Genomic DNA, 27,929 nt, shown 5'->3' with positions numbered 1-27,929 from the left:
AAGCCCCCCAGTAACCCTCCAGCAGCCGCTGAGCCCCCTACCAACCCCCAGCACAGCCAGAGGTAAGCGGGGCCCGTGGAGAGAGGGGGCTAACCCCTTAGTGAGTGGGAGGAGGCGGCTGAGTGGAGCCGGGCCGGGTCAAGCCCTTCCCAGGCCCCTACTTGGCCCAGCCCCCCAGGGAGCCACGCGAACAGGCTGCGCAAACAGGCGCGCTTCTCTGCCGGCGCGTGAATTAGCACGGAGTTCGCATGGGAGGGCCCAGGACCCTGCTTGTGCACCCCCCAGGGTAGACAGTCCCAGCTGTAGCCAGCCTCCCGGAGGCATGACACGGATGGGCACACGTCGCACCCCGAGGATCCCCTCGGGCTCCACGGCCCTCCCCTCTGGCACCTCAGAGACGGACACCCAGACGGAGCCCCTGGTTCCGGGCTCCACGCAGACGGAGCCCCTGGCTCTCAGCTGCGGGGGCTGCCTGTCCCTTTTTTGGGCTCTGGGGCCTGAGAGCATGGTTACCTCCCCTTGTGGGTTCTGCTCCCTTTTGGGGTCTCTGGCACGCCAGCTGGAGGAGCTCCAGGCCACAGTCCAGAGACTGCGTGCCATCAGGGACTGCGAGCAGGAGATAGATTCCTACTGCCAGGCCCTTCTCCCCCAGGAGGCGGAGGGTAGACCACAGTCTCCCTCCAGGCCAAAGGAGGACTCCGGGACCTCCCGCTCTGTCCAGCCAGGGGCATGGACCAAGGTGGTCAAGGGCCCTAAGGCCCGCCGCACCAAGGACCCTCCCCCACCAGAACTGAGCAACAGGTATGCACCTCTTGCCACTCCCCCACAGGCAACATGGGCCCAACTGCAGCTACCGCCCCTGCTCTCCCCAAGACAAAACGTAAGGTGTTTGTTGTGGGAGACGCCCTCCTGAGGGGGACTGAGGAGGCAATCTGCTGCCCCGACCTCTTAGCCCGGCAAGTCTGCTGCTTCCTGGGGGCCCGCATCCGGGACATTGCGGAGAGGATCCCAAAGCTCCTCCAACCCACAGACCACTATCCCATGCTCCTTATTCATATGGGCACCAATGACACGGCTCGGAGCACTCCCAGCCAGGTCATGAGGCGCTACAGGGATTTGGGAGCGAGGCTAAAGGGTCTGGGGGCACAGGTGCTGTTCTCGTCGATCCTCCCAGTCTCAGGCTATGGGCTGAGGAGGGAGAGGAGAATCTATGTGGTCAACCAAAGACTGCAGCGCTGGTGTCGTCGGGAAGGCTTTGGCTTTCATGACCACAGCCCGCTCTTTGGCGAGAGGCAGCGAGCTGCTGGGAAGAGATGGTCTCCACCTCTCTCCCCTAGGGAGGAGGCTCTTCTCAGCCAGACTGGCTGACCTGCTCCACCGGGCTTTAAACTAAGCCCGCTGGGGGACGGGGGGACTACCGCCACTGCTGGCCCGTTGAGCAATCCTTGCAAAGCCAGCGGGTCAAGGCACTTAAGCGAGCCCACCCCTGCCCCAGCCCTGGTAAAATCTGTGGGCAAGGAAGGAGCCCCCAGGAGACACTTGCCTGCCTGTACACAAATGCCAGGAGCTTGGGGAATAAGCAGGAGGAGCTCATCCTCCTGCTCCATGAAAATAATTATGATGTCATAGGGATAACGGAGACCTGGTGGGACTCCACCCGTGACTGGACCATGGGTATAGATGGCTATACCCTGTACAGGAGGGATCGTGTAGAGAAAAGGGACGGGGGTGTAGCTCTCTATGTTAAGGAAAGCTACACGTCCCTGCAAGCCGATATTGGTGACCAGGGTGGAAGGCTGGAGACCCTCTGGGTTAAAATCCATGGGGAACACGGCACAGGGGACACAATGGTGGGAGTCTACTACAGACCTCCCACCCAAAGTCCTGAGCTTGACCAGGAGTTTGCCCGGGAACTGGCTGAGGCCGCATGCTCCAGGACCATGGTTGTCATGGGTGACTTCAATTACCTGGACATCTCGTGGGAGGATCGCTCAGCAAAATCTGAGCGGTCACAAAGCTTCCTCTCGTGCGTGGATGACCTCTACCTGACTCAAGAAGTCTATGGGCCAACGAGAAGCAAAGCGCTGCTCGACCTGGTACTGGCTACTGGGGATGACCTAGTCGGTGACCTAGTGATAGATGGGAAGCTGGGTGACAGCGACCACGAGCTGATCACCTTCACCATCCGCCGAAAAGCTGGCAAGTCAGTCAGCAACACGGAAGTCCTTGACTTCAGGAAAGCCGACTTTGACAAGCTCAGGAGGCTTGTCAGTGAGGCCCTAAGGGACCATGACCACAGGGAGAGGGGAGTTCAAGAAGAGTGGTTGCTCCTCAAGGGAGCGATCCTCAATGCACAAACTAAGTCTATTCCATCTCGGAGGAAAGGCAGCAAGAGTGCACAGCAGCCCCCCTGGCTCTCCAGGGACCTAGCAGACCTCCTGAGGCTAAAAAGGCCTACAAAGGATGGAGGACGGGATTCACCTCCAAGGAGGATTATTCTGCACTGGTCCGGTCCTGTAGGGAGCAGACCAGGAAAACCAAGGCTGCAACTGAACTCCAGCTAGCTTTGAACATCAAGGACAATAAAAAGTCCTTTTCAGATATGTGGGGAGCCGGAGGAAAAGCAGAGGCAACATTGGACCCCTGCTGAACCAGATGGGGCAACTGACAACTGACACCCAGGAAAAAGCCAACCTATTAAATGGGTACTTTGTGTCGGTCTTTCATCAGTCCCATGGGACGCCCATGCCCACTACGGGACAGGGAAGTCCGGGTGAGGGTGATCCCCTGCCCTCCATTAATGCTGACTTCATGAAGGAACATCTTGAGAAGCTGGATACCTTCAAGTCAGCCGGCCCTGACAATCTTCACCCCAGGGTACTCAAGGAGCTGGCGAGCATCATAGCCCAGCCTCTAGCATGGATCTTTGAAAACTCTTGGCGCTCTGGTGTAGTGCCCGAAGACTGGAAGAAGGCCAATGTGGTGCCTATCTTCAAGAAAGGGAGGAAAGTGGATCTGGCTAACTATAGGCCCATTTGCCTGACTTCTATCCCAGGGAAGATCTTAGAAAAGTTTATTAAAGAGGCCATCCTTAATGGACTGGCCGACGCCAACATCTTAAGAGATAGCCAGCACGGGTTTGTTGTGGGTAGGTCTTGCTTGACCAATCTCATTTCCTTCTACGACCAGGTGACCTATCACCTGAACAAGGGAGAAGAGATTGATGTCCTATATCTTGACTTCAAAAAAGCCTTCGATCTGGTTTCCCATGATCACCTCTTGGAGAAACTGGCCAATTGTCAGAAGCGGACTGGCCAAGTTCGCCGATGACACCAAACTTTGGGGCAAAGCATCCACACCAGGAGACAGGCGGGTGATCCAGGCTGACCTGGACAGGCTCAGCAAGTGGGCGGACGAGAATCTGATGGTGTTCAACGCCAATAAATACAAGGTTCTCCACCTTGGGAAGAAAAACCCGCAGCATCCTTATAGGCTCGGCAGTGCTATGTTGGGTTGCACCGTGGCAGAAAGAGACTTGGGGGTCATCATTGACCACAAGATGAACATGAGCCTGCAGTGCGATGCTACGGCTAGTAAAGTGACCAAAACACTGGCTTGCATCCATAGATGCTTCTCAAGCAAATCCCAGGACGTCATTCTCCCCTTGTACTCATCCTTGGTGAGGCTGCAGCTGGAGTACTGCGTCCAGTTTTGGGCTCCACAATTCAAAAAGAATGTGGAGAAGCTTGAGAGAGTCCAGAGAAGAGCCACGCGCATGATCAGAGGTCAGGGAAGCAGACCCTACGATGACAGGCCGAGAGCCCTGGGGCTCTTTAGCCTGGAAAAGCACAGGCTCAGGGGTGATCTGATGGCCACCTACAAGTTTATCAGGGGTGACCACCAGTATCTGGGGGAACGTTTGTTCACCAGAGCGCCCCAAGGGATGACGACTAGGTCGAATGGTCATAAACTACTACAAGACGGTTTCAGGCTGGACATAAGGAAGAATTTCTTTACTGTCCGAGCCCCCAAGGTCTGGAACAGCCTGCCACCAGAGGTGGTTCAAGCGCCTACATTGAACACCTTCAAGAGCAAACTGGATGCTTATCTTGCTGGGATCCTATGACCCCAGCTGACTTCCTGGCCTTTGGGCAGGGGGCTGGACTCGATGATCTTCCTAGGTCCCTTCCAGCCCTAATGTCTATGAAATCTATGAAATCTATGAAACTTTCAGCTTAATTAATAAAAGTTTCGAATACTTTATTCCCATTACCACCAGGGGTGAACACTGACAACAAATACACTTCTTCAGTCACTTTCAGACAGATATCAGAGTACCTGTCACCCTCAGAGAGACAGAGATCATATGTGTCATCAGCAAGTTATACTTGCTTTTTATTTGTAACAGAATCGGACAACAGATTCTACCTGATCAGTGTCTGTACCCATCTGACAGCCAACTTATTTTTATTTTGCTCATCACCACAGAATGAAAGGGACATATATAAAATCAAGGATCTCACTAAACTGATCATAGAACAACTCACTTTCTTGGGTCCCTTCTTGTATACTGCATTGCGTTTCTTGCTGTCTATACTGTGTACTTTTTATATTGGTAATAGTGGGGGTAAATGCTGTCATTTCAGAAAGGTAGTCTGAAAGTCCTGCTCTGTGGACCCATCGTAATAATCCTGCCTTTCTTCCTCCATTTGCTCTATCTTGTCTTCAAACCTGTCTTTTACTAATGTAGATGTGCAGTGCCTAGCATAGTGAGTCTCTGATTTCACTTGACATACCTGCCATACTACAAATACCAGTAATAATATCACTATTTCTCCTACCCTTTTCAAGGGAAATTCCTGTCAACATTTTTCTGAAGCATCTTATCCAGCTTAATCAACATTGAATGGGATTCATTTATCTCCAGTCATCCTATTGAAAAGTTATTTGAATCAGAGATGTCCTCCCTTTCCTGCTCCTAAATTCCCCAGAAGGAATATATAAAACTCCTTCAAGGAAAGATAAAGACATTGCCAGACTGGCAATATGCCTTCAGTTTTTATCAGATGAATGAAAATGGCTTCAAAATGGCTTAAGGTAAAACCCCTGTTTTACTTGGGAATATTTAGCACAGCCCAGACAAGACAATTTGTGAGAGGCCTCATCTTGAAAGATGGTGAGAATTTTTTTGTGGCCCTGAATACTAGGTGTGCATGAAATGGGCCCTATTCAATTCAGATTTGGATTCGACCCAAATCAGGGACAGTGATTCGATTTGTTGATACAGATCACTGTCCCTGATTCGATTCAGCCCAATCCGAATCTGAAGATTCGACGCTGATTTGGAGGATCAACAATTTGGACATAGACACAGCTTTAACTATTTTTTCTACATAACTCGAGGTACCAGAACAGCCTGTGATCTCTGTAATGCTGGGGCAGATGGAGGGTCCCACAGGAGTGTGGGGGGCCTCCATGTGCCCAATGGTGAACCTGGAAGTGGACTGGAAGTACTTCCCGTCCACTTCTGGGTCTGCCAGGGAGCGCACCCCCCCCCACACACCTCCCTGGCTCAGCAATTGGCCCCGGGGGGCCCCAGGTGACCCCCCCAGACCCAGGAGGCACCAGTGTCTGAGCCAGGGGGGCACAGAGGGGCCCCCCAGGCACTCTCCGGTGGACCTGGAAGTGGACCAGAAGTGCTTCTGGTCCACTTCCAGGTCCGCTACTGAGCACTCTGGGGAGCCCCCTGTGCTCCTGTGGGACCCTCCATGTGCCCTGGCATCAGAGCACTCACAAGCCACCTGGTACCTAGAGGTATGTAGAAAAAACATTTAAAGCTGTCTCTATGTCTGAATCGCCAAATCTTCCAAATCTCTCTCAATTCATTTGGAGGTTTCCAGTTCGATTCAGAGAAATTAAAGGGTCCCCTGATTCAATTCAGATTCAGAGATTCACCCACTGAATAGGGATGAATCTCTGCAGAATTGAATCAGGGACTGAAGCTTCACAAAGCCCTACTAAATACCCTCTGCCCTCAGATTGAATGGGTCACTTACTGTATTGATCTCAGGTGAAGGGCCTGATTTCTGTTTTGAACAAGGTGAAAAGTACTCCTATCCTTGGCTGTATTATATCAGTGTTGCTATATGACCAGAACACCTTGGAACGGAAGCAAACAAAAAAAACTGGAAACAGTTTGTATAGTTGCAGTGAAAAAAAAATCCAATAATGGAGCCAAATCATGAATAGGTATTGAGCAACTCCAGCCCTCAACCCTCATCAAACTCTGTAAGGATGCTTATACCCTCATGAGAGATGTGAGCCACTATGAGGCTCCTAAAGACATTATATCAGGTGTTCTGCATGCATTCAAGGTTAAACCTAGAGGCATCTTTTGGTTTTGCTGAAATCCATTTTTTGCAAAGAAACTGAAAGGGTATTTTCGACCTTTCTTGCGGTGATGTGTAATGATTGTGAAACATTTCTTCAAAAAGGGATGCTTTATTCCAGGACCAGCTGATATTACTAGTAAACAGTTATTTGTGATCTGAACAAGATAAACGCAAATGACATGTAGGTAGATGTTGCTTCTGAAGTCTAGCTTTTAATATGGCTTACAGCATTTTTTTTTACATCTCTTATGTGTGATAACAAAAAATGTTTTCCTATAGCAAACGTGAGAGTCCCATACCTCACCATCAATTACCTAAACTCATAATCCAGGTATAGGAGACATTCAACCTTGACTAGAAAGTTTTAAAATGAAAGTTCCTAAAAGCCATCAAAGTAATAAGCTATACTTTGCAAAAATGACAAATAGGTTTGTCCTAGTGGAACATGGAAACAACTTTACAAGCTAAGCAATAAAAAAGTGCATTTTTATTGCTCAAGTACATTATAACCCTCATTTGAAAAGAATTTCAGTCTGGTTTGAAATCACTCAGTGCATATGTTACAAAAAGTCTAGAGGCATTTTGTTCTTTATTAATGAAGCATGAAGAGAATAGTACTGAGAATATTTTGTTAGAAGTTGAGGCTTCAGCTTCCTCATGCGCACGTTATACAGTGAGTCTTTACTAATGAGGCTTCCATGAATTAAAGGCCCCAAGTGGGGCAATTGCGTGTGATTTGCTGACGGCCATTTTAATAAGAGGGCAACTGGCAAGGCTTTGAGAGTAGGCACTGTGGCTTGGTATACTCTGCCTGGAAAAGTCAGCATCCTGACAGGTGCAGGAAAAGGCAAGCAAGTTCTCAAAACTGAAATGGGCTTGTTTGCTTCAAAAATTAGGGAGAAAATATTGGGAAATCCATGGGCTAAAATACAGAAAAGTTTTTTTTTTCTTTCCCCTCCCTCGTCAGCTTTGGTTATAAATAATTTACTGAAGAAAAACTATGGGCTTGATCCTGCCTCCACTGGAATTGGTGGAAGTTTTCCCATTGATTTCCAAGGAGGTGGTCTGAGTGATAAGTGCTTTCAGGCAGAAGCAATGTGATCCACTAGTCTGTTGTTTTAGCTAAGAGGATTTATTTCAGAATGGTCCTAATCAGTTTTCAGACCTGGGAATAATTCATAGGGTTTATTTCCTCCAAAGATCTTGATGTGTTTTTACAGACATGAATAATTGTCTTGGAGTAGTATTGGGAGACTCAGAAATAAACATTCGTATAGTCATTTTGCCAACACGTGGTACACAAGGCCAATGAGAGGAAAGACCACATTTTGAAAACCGACTCTCCATGGTTGCATCTACACATTGCCACTGAAGAATCTTGTAGGATCGAATGGGCCATTTGCTAGTCCTTTGAACCACAATGACTATAAGGTAAAGGGAGGGCCAATACCACAACTTGTCTCCATATCCCACCTTCACACACAACATCCCCTGAAGGGAGCACAGTGTTGGACATTCACCTCCTCAGGCACTACAGATCCATGGAGCTGTGCCTAAGTGTTGTGATAGTCTTATGGCACACTCATTATAATTCATTTAGAAGTCCAATAGCCCAACTGGGCCCACACATTAGCAGCTGGAAACTAGACTCTAGGAGACTTAAGGCAAATCAGTAGCAAGCTACTCATACTTGTGTGTGGATGTGCCCTTGGAGGAACATCTGACACCAGTAAACTCCTACATGTGGCAGTGAGAGAGAGGCTGCCAGGAGAAGAGATGTATCAGATGGATGGGACCGGTGCGGCGACCGTCCAGAGAACCAGAAGACAAAGCAACAACAGGAACATCTGGTGCCGGCATGGACACGCTTTGTCAGCACGTGCCAGTGGTGATTCACCAGCCAGAACCTGGATGCTCTTAAAAAACCCACACGGAGCACTAGCAACAGGGGACCGGAAGTGAATTCCCCGCACTGGCAGAGACCGCACTGTGAGGCAGTTTGCCCCAGGAGGGGTGACTAGTGGAGGCCCAAAGCAGGAGGGTGACTCCATGGAGCTGTGTGACGGCGACGGGCCGCCGTCATGGGTGCAGGCAGAGGATATGCAGGATAAGGGGGCAACAACACCCCCTCAAGAAAGCCACGGGCCAGGCTACTCACCCCCGGGAGGGACGGCGGCATCAGAGCTGGGACTGCAGCAGCAGACACGGCCGCCATTACGCCGGCTGTTTAAACAGCTGTTCCCGACAAGGGGAGCAGCTGAGCCAATCGCGGCAGCCACTGCAGCTGCCGTGGGAAGTTTAAAAGCCCCGACAAACCCCACGGTAGGGGGGAAGCCAGATGAGGGGAAAGGAGGCGTGCAGCACGTCACTGCTGCTGCTGCTTCCCCAAAGCCAGAGCCTCAGGCAGGCAACTGGGCATCAGCCCAGCAGCTGAGGCGAGAGCCGGAAGCCCCATTGGGGGCAGGAGGAGTGACCCCCAGGGGTTGCTGGGACCAGAGCAGCAACTCAGGAAGTTCCCCCATTCCAGAGGAGCAGTATTTTTGAGAACAGGGGAGAGAAGAAAGGAAAAGACCTGAGCTAGCGGCCGGGTCAGGCGGAGGCTGAGCCAGGCTGCCTGAAGACGACCGTTGGTCTCGGGGAGGCCTGTCAATAAGAAGGGCTGCAAGTAGCGGTGGATGACCATCTCATCAAGTGACCGGTTGGGGAGTGGACGGGGTGTAGGGGTGGCGGAGCCCCGTGGAACATCTGAGGACCCAACTGTGAGTACCCCCCTTCACGTCGGGCAAGCCCCTCTGGCAGAAGATCTCCACTGAACCCCTCCTTCGAATCACTTAACATCCAAGTCATGGCAGGCGGGACGAGGGGGAGGGGCTACCAGACGAAGGGTGGTACCAGACGTAGGGCCCATAGACGTCACAAGCTGACTCAAAGGAGTCAAATTACTTACCAGCGGACCAGGTACGGATGCCTGACCCAAAGAGCCAGAGCTGGAGCAACGACGAACCTAGAGGAGGAAAAGAAATTGCATTCAGACAGCGTTTGTTATAAAAGGACTGTGCACCATCAGGTTGGTGTTAAGTGGGGTATAGAGGAGACGGAGCCCCAAGACCTAATGACGTTGCGTAGGCATAAGACACCGGAAAAGGATATAGATCCATCTTCCTCCCCTAATTAATTTATACCAAGACATGGTAGGTAAGAATATCTGGTACCTTAGGAGTCCTCATCACTGGCCAAACTGTTTGCCCAGAAAGATACTGCAGTGCTGGCTGGCTCGAGAAATCAGTGTCAAGCTAAGAACAGGCATGGCAAATTATACTACAATTACTCATAAATCTTGGTACTGTAAGACTGGAGTTAAGAGTTGTTTTGACATTGACTGCAGTGGGTGCAAGCATGTTGTACATAGTGTAAAATGTAGTTATAATTCTGAAAAGAACAACTACAATAAAAATAATCACTATAGTTTTGAGGTTTTATACTAAATGTAAAACCTAGAATGATGTTTGGGGGGTTGGGGAGGAATCTAAATATATTTCCCTAAAGAAGAGGAACTTCTCATTGTAACACCCAACAGGACTTTGAGGATGGTACAGGATCTACAGAAACCAAAGGTTTCATACTGGAAATGTCCAAATATTGATATTCCTGATCTTGAATGTGTCATGTACTTGATATTAATCTATGCAGGCATCAAAAAAATTCTAGCAGCAGCATTTGGAAGAAGACAAGATTATCCACATTTCAAAAAATATATAAATAGTGTATTTTCAGCCCCCAGTTATCAACGTTGAACAAAGAATGGGCAGCAAAACATTTTCCTGTTGCTTACTGTTTTCTTTAACAGTGCTAAGTGTCCTTTTGACTCTGTACCTTAAAAAAATTGCTTAGAATTAACGTATATGACTTGCGCCTTTCTGTTTAATACCTAATCCTCGGAAATCCAGTTTAGACCTATGTTTATAATTCTAACCATAATGAAAAAGGAAATTAAAATCCTTCAAATTTATCAAAAGAATGAGAATTGCATTCTGAAAGGGAAAAAAATAAAAAGAGATCAGTCTTTTGGGATTTGAGAAAATGAATCCCACTATATATATAGTGGGATATATATATATATATATATATATATATATATATATATTTCTCAAGAAAAGGACTATTAGTTAGCTCTATTAACTTAATTCTTTTGTCCTTTCCTCTTTGATGTTCTTAACTCATCACATTAAAAAATACAATTTGCTACCCAACACTGAGAAGATAAATGCTGCCTCCATTTTATAATGTTTTTAAATTGGGTTTTGTTCTCCTGAATATTTTTTCTCAACCAGAAAAGCAGGATTCCCATAGATGGGAATTTAAAAATTAGTCTTATCACAAGAAACAGAACTGGAACATATAACTGCCTTGTGTGACTAACCTGTGTACGTAAGTTTAAACCTATTGTATAAGCTATGCTTTTTAATATTTTGAATTAAGATGGTGTTTAATAGGTGTTAATTCAGAGTTTCCAGAATACAGGTTTCTAATATAGATTGTAAATGCGTGGGGGATAAATGACTGAGGCATAGTGCCTTATGTATTAAGTACACAATAGAGTTTTACAACTGGAATTTTAAAATCATTATTCCTCTACCTGATTTGAGAGAGTACATGTGTTCTTTAAATGTGCCTAATCCTTCAGAGGACTGTGATCTTTACCAGTTATTGTGTAAGTCATATAAGCTCTATAAAATGTAGGTATTTTTTGTTGTACCTTGAGGACCCTAAACATTTTGTGGTCCCATTATTCTAGACACACTACACAGACATGGTTAAAGGCATGTGCTGCCCAAAAGGGCTCATACTTTACATCGGGGTGGGCAAAATGCAGCCCACCAGGCCATTTTATCCAGCCTGCAGGCCCTCCAAGAAATTTAGAAAATGAATATTTATCTGCCCCTGGCTGCCTGTCATGTGGCCCTCGATGGCTTGCCAAAACTCAGTAAGCAGCCCTCTGCTTGAAATAATTGCCCACCCCTGCTTTACGTAGACTGAACAGATACAAAGTGAGAGGAAGGAAGTATTTCCCTTACTCCACAACTGGAGAACTGAGCTTACGTAGGCAAAGGAAACTGAGGATCTTTTCGATATCTGCCAGAGGTGGTGCAAGCACCTACTCTGGACTCCTTTAAGAGACATTTGGGTGTTTATCTTGCTGGGATCCTTTGACCCCAGCTGACTTCCTGCCCCTGGGGCAGGGAGCTGGACTCGATGATCTCCCAAGGTGCCTTCCAGCCCTAATGTCTATGAATCTATGAGAGCAGAACCCAGACCTCCTGAGGCGTAGATCGGTACCTTAACCACAAGAACCATCCTTCCCCTTGAGGCAGCATAAAATAACTATGAAGAATCATAATCCTGCCTTGTATTTGCTCATTGGCAAGGCTCATGTATGCCTTGTCTGAATGGTGCCCGGGGAAAGGGAGATGGTCCTCTTCTCAAGAATCATATGGCACCTTGTGTGCTATGAAGGATGACTTAGGGTTCTCTATTAGAGAAGCAAGCTTCTTCCTCTGTGGACAGGGCATCTTTGTTGGGACTGGGAAGAAGACACTTCCATGACACTGAGGATGAAGCAGCCAGCAAATTACATTTTTCAGACTGGAGTGAGAGAAGAGAGGCTCAAACAGAGGTTGGAAGGGTTGCCAGGCTAGCTCCCTGAGCCAGGAATGTTTCTGAAGATGCCCACCAGGATACTGATGCTCAGAGAAAACATTGGGGCATTAAGGCTCCTCACCCACTTTTGTCTATGTGCAGGTTAGCAAGTCAAAGCTTCCCTCTGCCACAAGCTAGATCTTACTTGGCCAGCAGCTGATGACAGGCTAGCCAGATGTACCAGGGCCGTACCCAGCAGTAGAGGAACCTGTTTGTGGGGACTTGGCTCTCAACAGAGGGTGCGCATCTTGCGGGGAAGTACTTGGTAATTTAATTGACTCTGCCAGTTTGAGACACACCTCAGTCAAAGTAAATTCATATGTAAATTTTTATAGGGCATATGACTCTCCAGCACTTAGCCAGCTGCTGTCACTTAAAAGCCAACATTTTAATCCATTATAGTTTGAATTACGTAGATGTAAAGCTTTTTTCAGATGTGCTTTTTTTCCCCCCACACTTTGCTATTTTGTCAGGATGATAAATATTTTAAGGTACAATTCATCCCTCCCCCACCACTCCAATACTATGGTACATAACTGGGAAAACAACCTTGACAATTAGCTTTAAATATCTGCTAATACATCATGAACAATATTCTACCTGGGTGCAGCTTTGCCTATAAATCATATGTCGGGCTGCTGCTTAATAAGCGTACTTTGGGAGAAATATTACAGGTGGGTGATGGGAAACAAATGGAAAAGCAGGGATGTTCAATAGATAAAATTATATCGTCAGAATTGTTTTACGTTCCATATAGTCTCAGCTTAGTGTCAGTAATTAGAGCTCTGATTTTGTGACCAGAGTGGACAGTATGAGTTTAGTAGGTGATATGCCTGAGATCACTTTTGCAAACCAAGCATAACTTACCCAGGTGTCAAGTCCATGTTAAAAAGCAACAGGAGAAATTTCATTACCATGGTTCAGTTCTCAGAGGAATTTGAGTCTCAGTGGGAGTGTCTACATGTGCATTAATGTGTCATAGTTACTGTGCATTAAATTTAGTACCTGTATACAGATACTAACTCAATGCGCGGTAACCAGCCCTATAGCGCAGTAGTGCTGGCTCATGCCTTTTCAGTATTGCTAATGCGCAGTAGACTGATTCTGCTGCACGTTAGCTCATTAGCACGACTTTTGCCATGACGTGCAATGCGCAGTAGAATTAGTCTACTCTGCATTTAGTGTCTCGTATAGACATGCCCAGTGAGTCTTCACTGATCCTTTCCTTTATTAATCAGCTCCTACTTTCTATCAGCCAGCCATGTAGACTTTGGTTTTACTGGGCAGAACTCAGGGTTAGAGCCGTGTGAAATTTTTCAGACTAAACACATTATTCACCAAAAAGATACAAGTTTGAATTGTCCAAAACTATTCATGAATTTGTGCCAAATTCAGCAAATGGTTTTGCCCAGAAAACAGAAAAAACGTTTCATTTAAAAAAGAAGCTATTTTATTTGTCATTTAGAAATGATGTGTTGAAACCACATTTATATATGTTTTAAGGAAAAACCTAAAAAAGAAAGAAGATTTATTTGGTGTTCAATGAAATGTTTCTGCTGATGTAAATTTTTTTTTTTCAGTTTGTCAAACAAAAAAACAACCCAAAAAACCAGAGAATTTTTATTTTAGGTTAACCTGAAAGGGTTCTTTTTTCAGTATTTTGGTTTAGCCAGTGAACTGAAAAAATCAATTATTCCTACAGCTCCCTGAAATTGGTTTCACAATTCACTTTCATGATGTCATGGATATTTCAAACAAATATCAAATGACCATAAACCATAATTCTTGCAAGAACCATGCTGACATCATAGATTGCTTTTGACATTGGGTCTTTACTTTTTTTATTTCTATGTTTCAGTGGCTGTTTGTCAAGTGCTTTGAAGAACTTTGGCTATGCGGTACTCCTTGATTTGCATTAAGAATAGCCCACACAGCTCTAAAGGCATAGGGGTATACCCATCAAAGCAGCTGTTTGGTTCTACATGCTGAAATCCTCAATATAATGGATCCAGTAGCTTTGCTTTTCAGAGGAGCTGAACTACCCCATCCCCAATAGGCAACTCTGAAAACCCAGCCCAGTGTTCAAACACCTGGGGTGAAATACTGACTCCATTAAATCAGTGGGTGTATTTGTCAACGACTTAAGAGGGCTAGAATTTTTCACCCTTTAAAGTTCATGTTGGCCTCAGTTCTACAAAGCGGTAAGTGCTCTGGCCTATTACATCCAAATCAGAAACTAAGAATAAACTTAATTTGAAGCTTCAAAATCATTCAGTTCAAAATATCAGGACCTGTGAGTTGTGAAGAAGGCAAAAGACAGGGGTGGGGAAAAAATCAGCTTAGCTCCATTGATTACGTGTTGGCTTGAAAGAGCTGAGGACATAGCCCTCAAAATATTGTAACATTCCTCTGGCTTCTCTCTACCTTGTCCCATAGCCACAATGCACCACAGGGTAGCCTTCCAGGTCTCTACTTGCTACAGACCTTGTAACTATGGAACAACTCACGTTGTTGAATGACCTTCAGAATCAGCACTTCCTCTGGTAGTATCCTTGATTCACTGCTCAAGTCTGCAAGAGCAGCATCTTGGGCAAAGGATTTGGATCACAAGGGATGTGCAGGACTGGACTGGTGCAGTGGATTTGCTGTGCTCATCTGGGAGACCATTAACGTAAGGTGTAGTTTCTCCTGCTTCAGATCCGCACTATGTGCTTTTAAACGCTTGCTCTTTCTGTATAGGGGAAATAGCTGTACCTGTTATCTCACATACCCTGTCTAACATGCACTAGGGAAAACTGTGCAGAAAATGCCAGCGTGTGGCTGAGTTTTAGAATGGTAGTTGAATGCTGAATGCCGGTAATGCCTCTGTCCTTGTAGAAGGGTTGTGCGTATGAGAAAGGGAGTATGCACAGAGAGAAAATTCCCCTGCAGGGATAAAAGTGTCTTGAATAAAGCCCTTAAATCACACAAATAGAGTGTTTTCATTAACTCTACCTGAGAGTGACATAATAGTAGAGCAACAATTACAAAGGGTATCTGCACTCCAATGGTTATTTTTAGCTTGTATTTACTAATTCCTCAGTAGGGTGAGTGTAATCACATAGGCAAATGTTCAGTCTAAGTAGAGTAATTCTCTTCTAGATCCTGCCTCCTTCAGAATAAACAGTCCATTTATACTTAGCATTTGCCAAAGGTGGGTAGGAAAGTAAACTTACTAAACAGATAATAATTGGCATGAAATAGACAGCTGGTTTAAGCCTGCAGCAATTGCACCCCAGCCCCTCTTCATTATATTTTTCTGTGCAATGCAGATTGTAAAAGTGCATTAGCCTGACAATTTAACTGATTAAACGTGACACCATAAATACAGTCAAAAGCAATTTGTATTAGAAACTATTTTTGATAAGAAAGTTGTCATCTGCAGTGTTGTTAGCCATTATGAGATGAAAGACAATGAAACCTTAATTTGCATATAATTTAGCTTAGTATTTTTTAATAAGGTTTTATGTTTTATCCCATCATAGTTTTTGATTTGCGCAGATGGAACCAAAACCTGGAATGTTTAAAAAAACCCAACAAACCAAACATAAATGTAAGTATTGCACTGTGAACTTGCTTGTTTTTTTTCATTTCAAGGGAGGTCATGCTGATGAGGGCAAGAGAAGAAATTTGAAAAATATTTACAGGCCGTACAAGGGCCTACAGTCCTTGCTCAGAATGTCTTTTGATGTCACTGTCTCGGCTCTCAGCATATTGGCTAGTGAGCCAAGATATGCAATATTTGTATTTACATTACTGTCCTCAAGGCTATATGGAAGTTCACGCGACACGCTATATGATGTCTAGCCTGCCTAGCTATGAATGTAGGTGCTGGGGTTTCTTTTTTTCAAAACCAATGCAGCAGACCTCTAAGAATCCCAGACAGCAAGTCTAGCAGTCCATTAAAAAGAATCCCATGTTTTAGCATCTCCAAATGATTAATGCAAAGACTTGTATATAATGAAGTCAATTCATCCACTGAAGTTAGTGGATAAAAAGCCTGAAGTACAGAAGTGTGGTTATAGCCAGGCAGTTTTTTTCTGTGAAAGTATTGCTGTGGGGCATTGCTTACTAGCCAAAAACAAGGTTTCCAACTTGCCAGCATCTGAACTAGGGAAATTTTAAAATCAAGCTGATCTAGCCAGTGTTATTTTTGATGACAGGAAAAGACATAATTGGCTCCAGTTCGCTCCCTTCCCTTTGTATTGGCTTTGCAGAGCTGGTAGGCATAAAACTTGGCTTCCTCTAGTAATATCAGCATAATGTAATTCTGTTTTTATGCACAGACAGAGTAACTCATGTTACGACTGGATAGCTTTTATAGCAGGTGAGGTAAAACAACACACAAAGAATGCACAAATATAATTCTCGATGGCTCAGCACAAGTACAATGTGTTAATCATTCTGGAGCAATTATCCTGAGCTGAATTGCTTTTCCCTTGCACCCTAGTCTGTGAGATGGCTAAGGGTGCAGATGAAGCAAAGGTGATCATGTTATCTGACCCCAGCACTCTTTCCTGCTCAGGGCAGGGAGGCAGACTTGATGACCTAACAGGTCCCTTCCGACCCTAAAATCTATGAAATCTATGAAATCTGCCTTAAATTTGCATAGTCAAAGACATGACAAAAAGGTATGTGAGGTGCAGGTAGAGGCTCTTTTTATGCAATCGCATTTTAAAATAAGATTGTTGTATTTGTTTCTTTTAAATTCTACTTGCCTCTCATAGCTGACAGTGCTAGATTCATAGATTCATAGAAGTAGGGTTGGAAGGGATCATCAAGTCCAACCCCCTGCCCTGGGCAGGGGAGAAAACCAGGCTCAAATGACCCCAGCCAGGTAGACATCCAGCTTCCTCTTAAAGACCCCCAGGGTAGGAGCCAGCACCACTTCCCTTGGAAGTTGGTTCCAGATCCCAGCCGCCCTGACTGTGAAGTAGTGCCTTTGGATGTCTAGTCTATACCTACTCTCTAACAATTTGTGGCCATTATTCCTTGTTACCCCGGGGGGTGCTAGGGGGAACAGGGTCTCTCCCAAACCCTGCTGGTCCCCCCTAGTGAGTTTATAGACGGTCACCAGGTCCCCCCTCAGCCTTCTCTTGTGAAGGCTGAACAGGTTCAGGTCCCATAGCCTCTCATTGTAGGGTCTGCCCTGCTGTTCCCAGATCATGCGAGTGGTCCTCCTCTGGACCCTCTCAATGCTGTCCACATCTCTCCTGAAGTGTGGTGCCCAGAACTGGACACAGTACTCCAGCTGCGGCCTGACCAGTGTCACGTAGATGGATATGCCACTTATGAAGAACCTCAGGCCAGTTCTTCCAGCTTTCTCACTATGAGCTTTTTATGTCCCTCTGATTCTGTTCCAGACCATCAGGTTGTTCCTTTCCCAGTTGAGTTTTACATGGGGATTGCTTCACGTGCTTAGCAGAATACTCTGTAGTTCACAAAGGCTGAGACATAATTAACTCGTTCTGGGGGTGGCTTAATTGGTTTGCTTTTTTCTGTATTGTGTTTAAGAGATTTCTCTCTGGAACATGGCAGTGCTCCATGAAAGGGGGCTCCATGAAGGTGTAAAACGTTTAGGGAGATTGGTTCAAAGAAATCCCCCACAACACAGTTCTGTCCTTAGCTGCCATTTTCAGTTCTCCTCTACTGTCATGCTGCTTTCATCCCTATGAATGTGGCAACCCTGCCAGTAGTTACGACAGAGAAAATGAAGGTATGCCTTTCAAACCTGCCACAAATTGCCAGGCTTCTGTTTAAAAGCAACAGGAGGTTCAAAAATAAAGAAGGTAACATAGCAACTGGTGCTACGAGCCACAGAATCATGACCCAGCCTGTTTCTCCTCCTCAAGTCTGCATGCACGCACATCTCCCATTAATGTTAATGTGTGTTTGCTGCTGAGGTGGGAGAGGGGAATTTTCTTCCTGCATGAGCTGTAAAATGAGTCTGTTAATATATATGCAGGCAATGAATGGAAAACACAGGGCAAAGGAAAAAAAGAAGGAAGACGAGGGTTGAAAGGGAGCATTTATATGATCAATTCAGTGCCAAGGAAAAACAAAAAATCTAAAAGGAAAAAAAAGGAAAATTATAAATATTTCTTAACAACTGCCACTGCTGAGTTGGAAACCGGAGGCCCTGTGAGACCCATGATATGTACCTCTTGAGCACACCATTTCAATGGTACCACCTGTTGTGGTCAAGAAGGTTGAATTAATACCTGAACTGGAGGGAACATGACTATTTAGTATGCCCAAATTCTCCGGCCCAAAGACTAGCTAATATCCTAGTCAGGTCTTCTGAGCAGAGACCAGAAAAGAGAATCTGTTGGCAAGACAGCTCTAGTTCCTCAATTACTACCCTTGGGGGAATGCTTTAATCATCTGGGGTGAGAAGAATGGCCCCCAGAATGCAAATGCTCATGATTGTTGAAAGCTGTATTCTTCATGCAATGTCCAAAAATTCCCATTGTGTTTTGCTAAGGGGCTGGCTGCCTCCTACTTCTGATGCATGTGCAGGAGGGCAGTGAAATGTTGAATACTAATTGAGAACTATGAAGGACAAAGAAGGGTTAGGAATCTGGGTATGGGGAAAATTTGGGGGGAAATATAATACTAACTCATTATGGACAAAAGATTATGGCTGGGCCAGGGATAGCAGAGAAGGAAGGAGCACTTACAGCATGGGCTGAGGAGGGAAAAATATGAGCTGAAGGTAGAAGATGACTGGGGGAATCGATTACATGGGTCTGGACCAGAGAATAATACTGGGGAGACTGTTGCAGGTAGAAAATTGGACAGACTGAATTCCTTTGGGAGACTTGGTAAAAAGAGGAAAGACAGCAGGCCGAATATAACTTACGGGGGCTAGAAAAGGCAGAAGGATTGGGACTCAAGAGGGTGCATTGATTGTTGGATCTGAAGGTACAGTGCATGACCAGAGATCGAATTGGAACCACTGGGGCTGAGGGATAATGGAAAAGAAACTGAAGGAGAAGAAGGCATGATATAAATACAGGAAATGGACAGTCAGAAAAGAAAGAAAAAATAGGAAATCAGGGCACAAGAAAAAAATGCAGGGAAGAGGAAAGGAAAGGAAGTAGGAGACAGAACACCAACAAAAATAGATAATAAAGCATAGGAGGGCTGAGGAAAAGAGAGCTGTGAGAGATGAGTGCGTGAGCTGGGACAGAAAATTTGGAAGGGAGAAAAGGGAGGAGGTGGTTTAAAGGAGGGATATGGGGAGAAGGAGAACTCTTCTGGAAGGAAACAGTCTGGGAAAGAAGGGCAAGACTGGGGTAGAGAACAAGTTTCATTTTGTGGGAAGCAACAAATGCATCAAGATGGAGAGACCACAGGCCTCGTTACATTCTGGAGCTCTTAACCCCTGGATTGGCTGCACGTTAACACCTTTAAATCGCCTAAAGCTTAAAGCACTTGTTATTCAGCTTAAAGTTACACCCCTCCAGGCTATGATTATCTCTAATCCACCTAATTTTGCGCCTGTTCCATTAAGATGTGGCCGCTTACCACATCTATTCCATCCAAATTGAAGTCCTCCGGCATCCTAGGATGCAGTGGCCTTTCCTGAGTCAGGGCAAGCAGAGACACTGGGGTGAAGTAGGGACAGGCACAGCACCTCTTCCCCCACAAGGATGTTGGGCAGAGTGAGCATCACAGCCCCAGAGTGCCAAGAAGCCACATTGCCTGCTGCTGCTACCACTGCTGAACCAGTGATGGCATGGTGGGGATGGGATGGGAAGCTCTGGGGCCCAATTATTTTTTCTTTAGAGACTACGCCCCCTGCACCACCCCTGGGCTGTTGGCTAGCTGAACGCCACCTGAATTCTGAGGGACTGATCCTTTTTTCTCCAGCTCTCACCCCCTGCACCACTACTGGACAAGCTGCCAGCTACCTGGGTGCCACCTGAGCTCCAGAGAAAAAGGGATACAACCTGGTCAGCTGACAGCCCAGACAGCAGTGGCACCAGGAGGGATAGGGCAAGGAGGGGGGATCTCCAGATTAAAAACGGATCGGGCGTCTCACAGCTCAAGCAGTGATCCAGTCTGGGCAGCAGTGGGAGGCATCGCAGCCACTGGAGATAGTGAGGAGCTTTCTCAGGAGCTCAGCTTTAGGATTCACAGGAATATTTACAGACCCCCTTTGTTTTTCTTTTTTTAACCATCACATTATCTCTCTTATTTTCTCATGCTTTCCTTTTCAGTGGAAAATCCCCACTTGGGAAAATCCCCCCATCTCATTCTTTAACTGGACGTATCCTACATTCATTGAATAAATACAGAGTCGGTCCAGCCCCTGCTCACCAAGCCTCTAGTGGCAAGTCACAACTGTGCAGGTGAGGGATAGAGATGGTTTTTCACCCTAAGGTGTAACTGGTCCACTAAGCTGAACAACACTAAGCCGAACAACATTTGTGCAGCTTAGCAAGTAACGTGTAACAAGGCCCTAAATTTCCTAACATCACATAGGCAGAAAGACTGGGGCAGAGAGTTCTGAATATATGAAACCCTCAGGAAGGTGTTTGGAAGACCGGGTGGGGAGCTAGGCCTTGCAGTCTAGTGACCCTACTGCACCGATGCAGAGAAACTTGCATAGAATGATGATGCTGGCTCGGATATACATTGGAGGTGTCTCAGTCTGTGTGTGTCCATCCTGAGAAGGCTTAAATTGAGCCTGATTTTCAGAAGCTGATGACTAGTCACTCCCTGAAAATCAAGCCCCTTTTCAAATATCTAAAGCTGGACACTTAAAAATCATGTATTACTTTTGAAAATCCTGGCAATATTTTTTGAATATTTTTATGAAACTTGTATGCATTCTGGGGACGATTGAGCACAGGACCTTTGATGCATGTTTATCAGTGTTTAAGCAAACCGAGTTTTAAATAAAAAGCAGGCAGACTTAGCTTTTCTCTTCCCCTTTACAAGTCTTTAGCCTAGAAATATTAGGGATTGACATGTATAATCCAAGATGTGACAGGGGAAGCCCTCAGACTGACCCACTGAAGGGTTTCTTGGCTTTCTATGACTTTCCAATGTTTGTTTGCCAAGCTCTGGCACTAGGTATCTCTGTTTGGGATCTTCATGGAGCCAGATACTTTATGAGTACGGTGAACTACTTCATATCTGTTGAGAAATCATGCCCATTCTTGCTTCATGAGGCAGTGAGACTAAAGCAAGTTGCTTTGTGGCATTTTTGTTTACTCCATCAACATAATGAGAATCTGTGCTTTTTGACACTCATGCTAATAAATGGCAGGCATTACGAAATCTCTCTTGTAACCTGGGCTGTCCTTTCTCAAAAGAGCATGACATTTGCAAAGGTAATTCTGCAAAGGGAAAATAAGAACTTCTCCCTAATGAGTACCTGCCTACAGAGAGCTGCTAATCCCTCTTTGCATTCGGTCTCTAGTCTCTTGCCAAAAACTAAGTAGATCTGAAATTGAAATGAAAGTTTCTTTCCCCCCATCTGACAACCAGTAGTATAGCTGGATGCAGAGATGATAAACTGACATTGAATAATTATTTTTCAAAGTTACCAGACAGGATGCAAAGAAAGAAGAAAAAGTATGAAGCCCTCTATATGGGGGAAATGTATGCTTGTAGCAATTAGGCCTGTGCGAAGTGGCTAGTATTTGCTTCGGTTTTGGATTTGGCCAATTTGGGGAACAGTGCTTTGATTTGGTGCTTCGAATCACTGTCGTGATTCGATTTGGTGTTTCGAATCACTGTCCCGATTCGATTTGGATGAATCTCATTCGAAGAGTCGGCTGCCTTGGAATCAGCCAGGCCCATCCCCCGCCCGCCCCAGCTCCTGGCACTTGTTTAAAAAAATCCCTGACTCAGCGGGTGCTGCTGGGTGAGGGGTGATCCCCGCTGCCCCCCAGTGCCCTATGCTGTGTGGGGGGGCTCTGCATGAGCCCCCCAACCCCCCCTTGCTCCCTACCCCCCCATGGCTGCCCCACCTAGGCTAGCTCCAGCCCTTTAAGAAAAAAAACAAACTGAAACCCCCCCAGACTCACCATTATCCTTGCCCACGCCATGTGGGGGGTTCTGCATGAGCCCCACGAAGCCCTGAGGCTGCTGCAGGAGCAGTGAGTCCCGGGGCTTTTCTCTGTTTTTTTTTCTTAAAGAGCTGGAGCTGACCCAGGCAGGGGGCAGGGGGGCTGGGGGAGCAACATAAGGCAGTGGGGGGCAGTGGGGATTTCCCTCCCACCTGGCAGCACCCAGTGAGCACTGGCACTTTTCTTTAAAGTACTGGGAGCTGGGGTGGGCGGGGCAGCCATGGGGGCCTGGGAGAGTGGGGGGTGATGGGGGGGCTGGCAGGGTTCCCCACATGGTCCCCTTCCCCCTCCCCCCCACCCCTAGTATTTACCAGCTCAGAGTCGGCTGCAGCTCCCTGCTGCAGCCACCAGGGACGCCCCGAATCATCAAAGCTCTCCGAATCTTTTCCAAAGATTCAGAGAGCTTTGAATCGATTTGGACCTTTAAATTGGTCCCCTGATTCGATTTGGCTTCAGAGATTCGGCCACCAAATCGGGCCAAATCTCCTCCAAATTGAATCACCACCTGAAGCTTTGCACAGCCCTAGTAGCAATATTATTGCTGTGTTAGCTCAGATTAATTTCTTAGCTATCTGAAATGTTTTCATTATGATGAGAAAATGAAGTATATTATTAATATACATCCAGGGCCTACATGAAAACTCAGTTCCTTCAGGTATGAGGGAGTATAAAAAGATCCCTGGTAAGCAAGGGAAAACATTTAAAATATAACTCATAAACACTAAATACTGAAGCTTTTCCTTTGGAGTCTGATCCCAAACTCATTGAATGGTAGGGCTGTGCAAAGCTTCAGTCCCTGATTCAATTCAGTGGAGATTTGGCCTGATTCAGTGCCTGAATCTCCATATCCAAATCGAATCAGGAGACCCTTTAATCTCTCTGAATTGAATCAGAATCCTCTGAATCAGTTCGGAGAGTCGGAAAGATTCAGCGATTCAGACATAGACACGGTTTTAAATGTTTTTTCTACATACCTCAAGATACCAGGTGGTTCATGAATGCTGCGATGGTGAGGTGGATGAAGCGTCCCATAGCAGCACAGGGGAGTCCTCGGTGTGCTCAACAGCAGAACCAGAAGTGGATCAGAAGCACTTCAGGTTCATTTCCAGGTCCTCCAGGGAGCATGCGGGTGGGTCTCCCCCGCGTCCCCCTGGCTCAGCAACTGGTGCCTCCTGGGTCTGGGGGGGCACTTGGGGTCTCCCCGTAGCCAATCACCAAGCCAGAGGGAGTGCAGGGGGGGCCCCCAGCACGCTTCCTGGCAGACCTGGAAGTGGACCAGAAGTACTTGCAGTCCACTTCTGGATTCACCATCAACCACACGGGGGCTCCCCGTGCTCCTGTGGGACCCTCCATCCACCCCAGCATTGCAGCATCACAAGCCACATCTGGTACCTCAAGGTAAGTAGAATCAGCATTGAATAAGCATCAAATCTTTAGATTTGGATTTAGCCAAATTGAATCGGGGACAGTGATCCGAATCAACAAATTGAATCACTGTCCCTGATTCTGGCCAAATCTGAATCCGAATCAAATACGGCCCATTTTGCACACTCCTATTGAATAGGTATTTTTCCACAGGCTTCAGTAAGAATTGGATCAGTCTTATATGTGAATGACTGAGTATCACTTTTCTAGGAACAGTGATAAGCTGTCGATACATTTGATGGAACAGTCTTTGAAGCACTTCCTTTAAATTTGCTCCTCTCTCCCTCCCAAACAGTTTTGGGGATGCTGAATCTCTTTCCTTTGTTTCTGTCTCCATAACAATATAGGATAATGCCTGGTTTTCACTAGTCATTGTTGTTTGCAGATAATGAACATTAAAATGCTCCTCAGTGAGTGACCAGGAAAAGCTGATGATATACCTACTCCAGTGAAGAAATGTCATTTAAACATAAGATAAAATGCAGTAGTTTACAAACTGACTATAATTTGACAGGATCTGTGTTCTTTGCAACCAGTAAAATATCACTGGTCACCTAGGAGGCGTGTAATTGTTCCTTATGTTCTGCAATACTAGTTATTTTCAGATGACTGTACAGTCTCTCTAAGTACCAGGTGTTGTGACCAAAGTACAAACATTTCAAAACAAGAGACATGAGCAGCACATAAGTCTTAGTGAAATCCATTAGCTATTAAATGGCATTAGCTAAGTAAATATTATTGTGCGGCTCTGCTTAATTAATTAAAAGCTTCACTAATACACATGCAAGTATTTTTATAGATTCTGAATATGTAGGGGGATATCAACTTCTAGAAATTTTATTTAGTGTGATTACTGTGTGCTGAAATGTAACTGAAACTGAGGAAAGAAGCTGTATGCTGTATAGACTTGTCAAATATTGATGCTTTCAGGCCATAATATTGCTACTAAACAGGAACATAAAAAGGGTAGTTAGAGTTGTATGAAATATGTCTCTTTTGCTTCATGAGGCATTCAGTGCAAACCCTTCTTGATATATAATACTTATTGTTTATATCTTTATATATTTATACATATATTTTACAAGTGAGATCACACTGTCTATGTTTGTGTCTGAGTTTGGGGCTGAAGCCAATCCATTTCTTATGGTTTTAAAGCTATAGGGAGCCGTGGCTGGCTATCCCTTGCTCGTATTTTATCTTCCAGCAGCATTCCTAGGTCTCTAACCTTATAATTTCCTTTCTTCCTTTGCTAGGTAAAGACATTAAAAAAGCCTGAGATGGAATCAATATCAGCTATGCAGTTTTCTGTAAGCAGTGTAGGTTAGATCGGTAGCGAACAGAACACACATTCACCCTTTGGTGGGGGGGTAAATCTTAGACTGGGTTCTGCCATTTTAAAACCAGTCTGTGTGTGCTGAACTTCTATTCTGTTGTGAATATAGGCCAATTTCTGATCACTCATACCCGTAAGAGTGTAATGTCTATACCTGGCCTTAATGTGAGAGGGCATTGACTTACAATGTCTCCTGCCATGCAGCTCTGGTTCAGATTCCCACAACTGGAACTGACCATTCTGCTCTGTCTGGGTCCTGTCACATTGGCTCAGCTACTCTTGAGCTTCCCTTAGTCTGAATATGCTGCAACTCTAACTATTTCCTTGATCTTGGAATCATAGATTTAGAAGGGTCCTCAAGGTTAGGGACAAAAATTACACATAAACCAGTATAAGTGATTGGAAACCAATTCAAATCTGTAACACAACAGAAGTTTGTGCACATAAACTACTTTCAAAATGGCCAAAACTGGTTTAAGGGAAACCTGGATGGATGTAGTATCAGACTTAGCTGATTTAAACTATGTTGGTTTATTGAGCTTCTGTCCCAGATCCCTTCCAGAGTCAAGCTGTCTGCTACAGCAGACCATGGAGGTGGGCTCTAGAGCCCCCAGGCTTCTGGCCTGGGCTCCTGCAGACATGTGGCTGCATTTCTGGAATCAAATGTGAATGTCTGTTTCCTTGCTTTTTGGTTCAAGCTACACAGCTTAGACTAACCTGTGAAGACTGGGCAGGTTAGTCGAACTCCCCGGTTGCCGGCTGGCTGCTGGGGGATCGCACCCCTCCCCCTGGTCATGCCCTTCTGGTGCCCCCCCCCCCCCAGACTCGGGAGGCACCAGCCGCCCATGTAACTAAGCTCCACGTTCAACATGGAGTTTGCAGTCTGACAATGATGCACAGAGAGTTTTCCCAATATGAAACAGAATTCATATTCTCTGTATAGAAAAAGCCCCCAACCTGGTGTTTTCAGAAGGTGACTGACTGAGCTCTTTGTCACATGTGCCTATTCCAGAATAGCTGGTGACTCCCTGTCTCCAAAACCTGTCTTGGGCATCCCAGTTTGGTCAATTGAAAACTTTTCTTCTGTTTTCAGAATAAATTCAGCAGTGGCAATGCTCTTTAGCCTTGGAGGAATGTGAGGTTGATGATCCTCCACGCTCTACCTTCTCTAAAGTCCTGTACTTCCTTTGTCTTCCTTTTTCCCCTCCCTTTCTGGCATGTTCAGCTGAGACCAGAGCTGACCAAGGAGGAGTGGAATTTCCTATTTCAAGACTTGGGAAATATGGTCCCTCTACCTGAGCACTGCCCATGCAAGTTGTTTTTTGTGGTTGGGTCTTTTGTGTCTATATAAAAGTGCTGAATTCAGTGGGGTTCAGGAGAAGATATAGGGTCTGCCTGTCTACTGTATAGCAATGAAAAGTAGGGTATGCCACATGAAGGTGGTCACAGCTTGAAATCCTGTCTAGTCTGTTTAAAACTTGCTTGGTGTGAAGACCCGGACTTGATGGTCCTTTCAGGTCCATGAATTAATATATATATCAGATTACAGGTCCAGGACCCCAGATATTGTCTTTTGTGCCCTTTATGATGAAGGATGTTGTATATGTTTCTTTTTAGCTTTAATGTAAAAGGTTTAGGTGGAATTTTCCAAAAGGCAGAAGTCTATAGGTCATCCACTGGACTTATGAAGCTAAGTGACTTTGGCTGTTTTGAAAATCATTATTTTTTACCCTCTTTGTGTGATATATCTGATCCATGCAGTATTTCTAGCACATGCTGGAGATACTGAAAAACAAGCGCACCCATCCTGGATGATTTTGAGGGTTTTTTTTCCTTTTCATTCATTCAATCAAGAGCTGAAAATAATTTGCTCTGAGCGGGGTTCTAAAGGGTGTCGCTTATTAGAAGGTCACTGATTTAGGACCTCAGACTAATTCTCTCTGCCACTAAAGCCCAGTAGATTTTTTGTTGTGATCTCTAATCCTGCAGGGTTCTTTTGCCCTTCAAAACTTTTTTTGTAGTGTGTAGCGGTGTGATAGGAATCTTAGCATCAGAACAGACTGCTGGAACCACAACCTTTTAACTTAGTGGTGGGGAGGTGGGGGACGTTAGGTCCACCCTTCATCCTGCCCAAGTAAATAAACCTGAGCTTTGTGCAGTTAATTGTAGGGAGGATTTTCAGATACAATCTTAAAAGCCAAGAGACAGATTCCTCCACTATATACCCTATGCGCCATTCTGGTGCTAGCACAAGTTGGTGAGAGTGGGGGATGGGAAGGGAAGGCAGGGCTGCCATAAGCAGATCTATATGTTTCCCGGCATTGCATGCTTTCCCCCTCAACCTCTCTTCTAGTGTATGGGATGTGTCAGAGGATTCACAATACATAGTACATGTCACTGTGGAAATTGTGGGCATGCCTGTGAACCTAGCTGGTGGAAGGTTCTGATAAATAAGGGCATCTCCATGAGCTTTCTAAATTACATAGGAGCTGTTTTTATCCTGAGGACAGCCCAGAATCTGAACCCAAGTCTTCTGCAATCTGAAAAATCATCATAAGGTTCAATGGCACTTTTTTATAAAAATCGGGCTCTACGTCAGTGACCTTGGGCAGAATCTTTCCTTCCAAAACTATGGTGCCATTTGCTGTGCGCCAAATGTCATTCCTTAGCCCAGACACATCTGCATATTGGCAGTGCTGCGCATCCAGAAGTCAATAAGAACTTTTCTGCTGATTGATGTGGGTGGGCACTGTATCAGGCTTATAGCTTGGGATGAAAGGGGTTGCAATATTGCTATCTTAATGGTTCATGGTGCAATGTTGTTTCTCCAGACTGTTTCTGTTTATTCAGATAAATAGGTAAAATAGAGAGCAGAAGTTGGGATATTCAACCAAGAAATTTGACTGAGCTGGAGCACAGTTAAATGAGGCTGTAATTCTCAAAGATTACCATCAAAAG

The 27,929-nt window shown here is 45.6% G+C and overlaps 1 long non-coding RNA gene across 1 annotated transcript in view; it reads left to right on the top strand.

The window, feature by feature from the left end:
* The first annotated feature begins 13,951 nt into the window (after positions 1-13,951).
* LOC109284942 (uncharacterized) overlaps positions 13,952-27,929 on the top strand; it is a 57,412-nt gene continuing 43,434 nt past the window's right edge. The window contains exons 1-3 of the long non-coding RNA XR_002092572.2: positions 13,952-14,290; positions 14,526-14,760; positions 15,614-15,681. This is a non-coding gene — a long non-coding RNA (uncharacterized LOC109284942). The remainder of the gene's footprint in view (positions 14,291-14,525; positions 14,761-15,613; positions 15,682-27,929) is intronic.

This window comes from Alligator mississippiensis, chromosome 13 (assembly GCF_030867095.1).
Source record: "Alligator mississippiensis isolate rAllMis1 chromosome 13, rAllMis1, whole genome shotgun sequence".
NCBI classification, from domain to species: Eukaryota; Metazoa; Chordata; order Crocodylia; family Alligatoridae; genus Alligator; species Alligator mississippiensis.
Note: the sequence above shows the minus strand (reverse complement) of the source record. Positions and strands in the feature narration are given on the sequence as shown.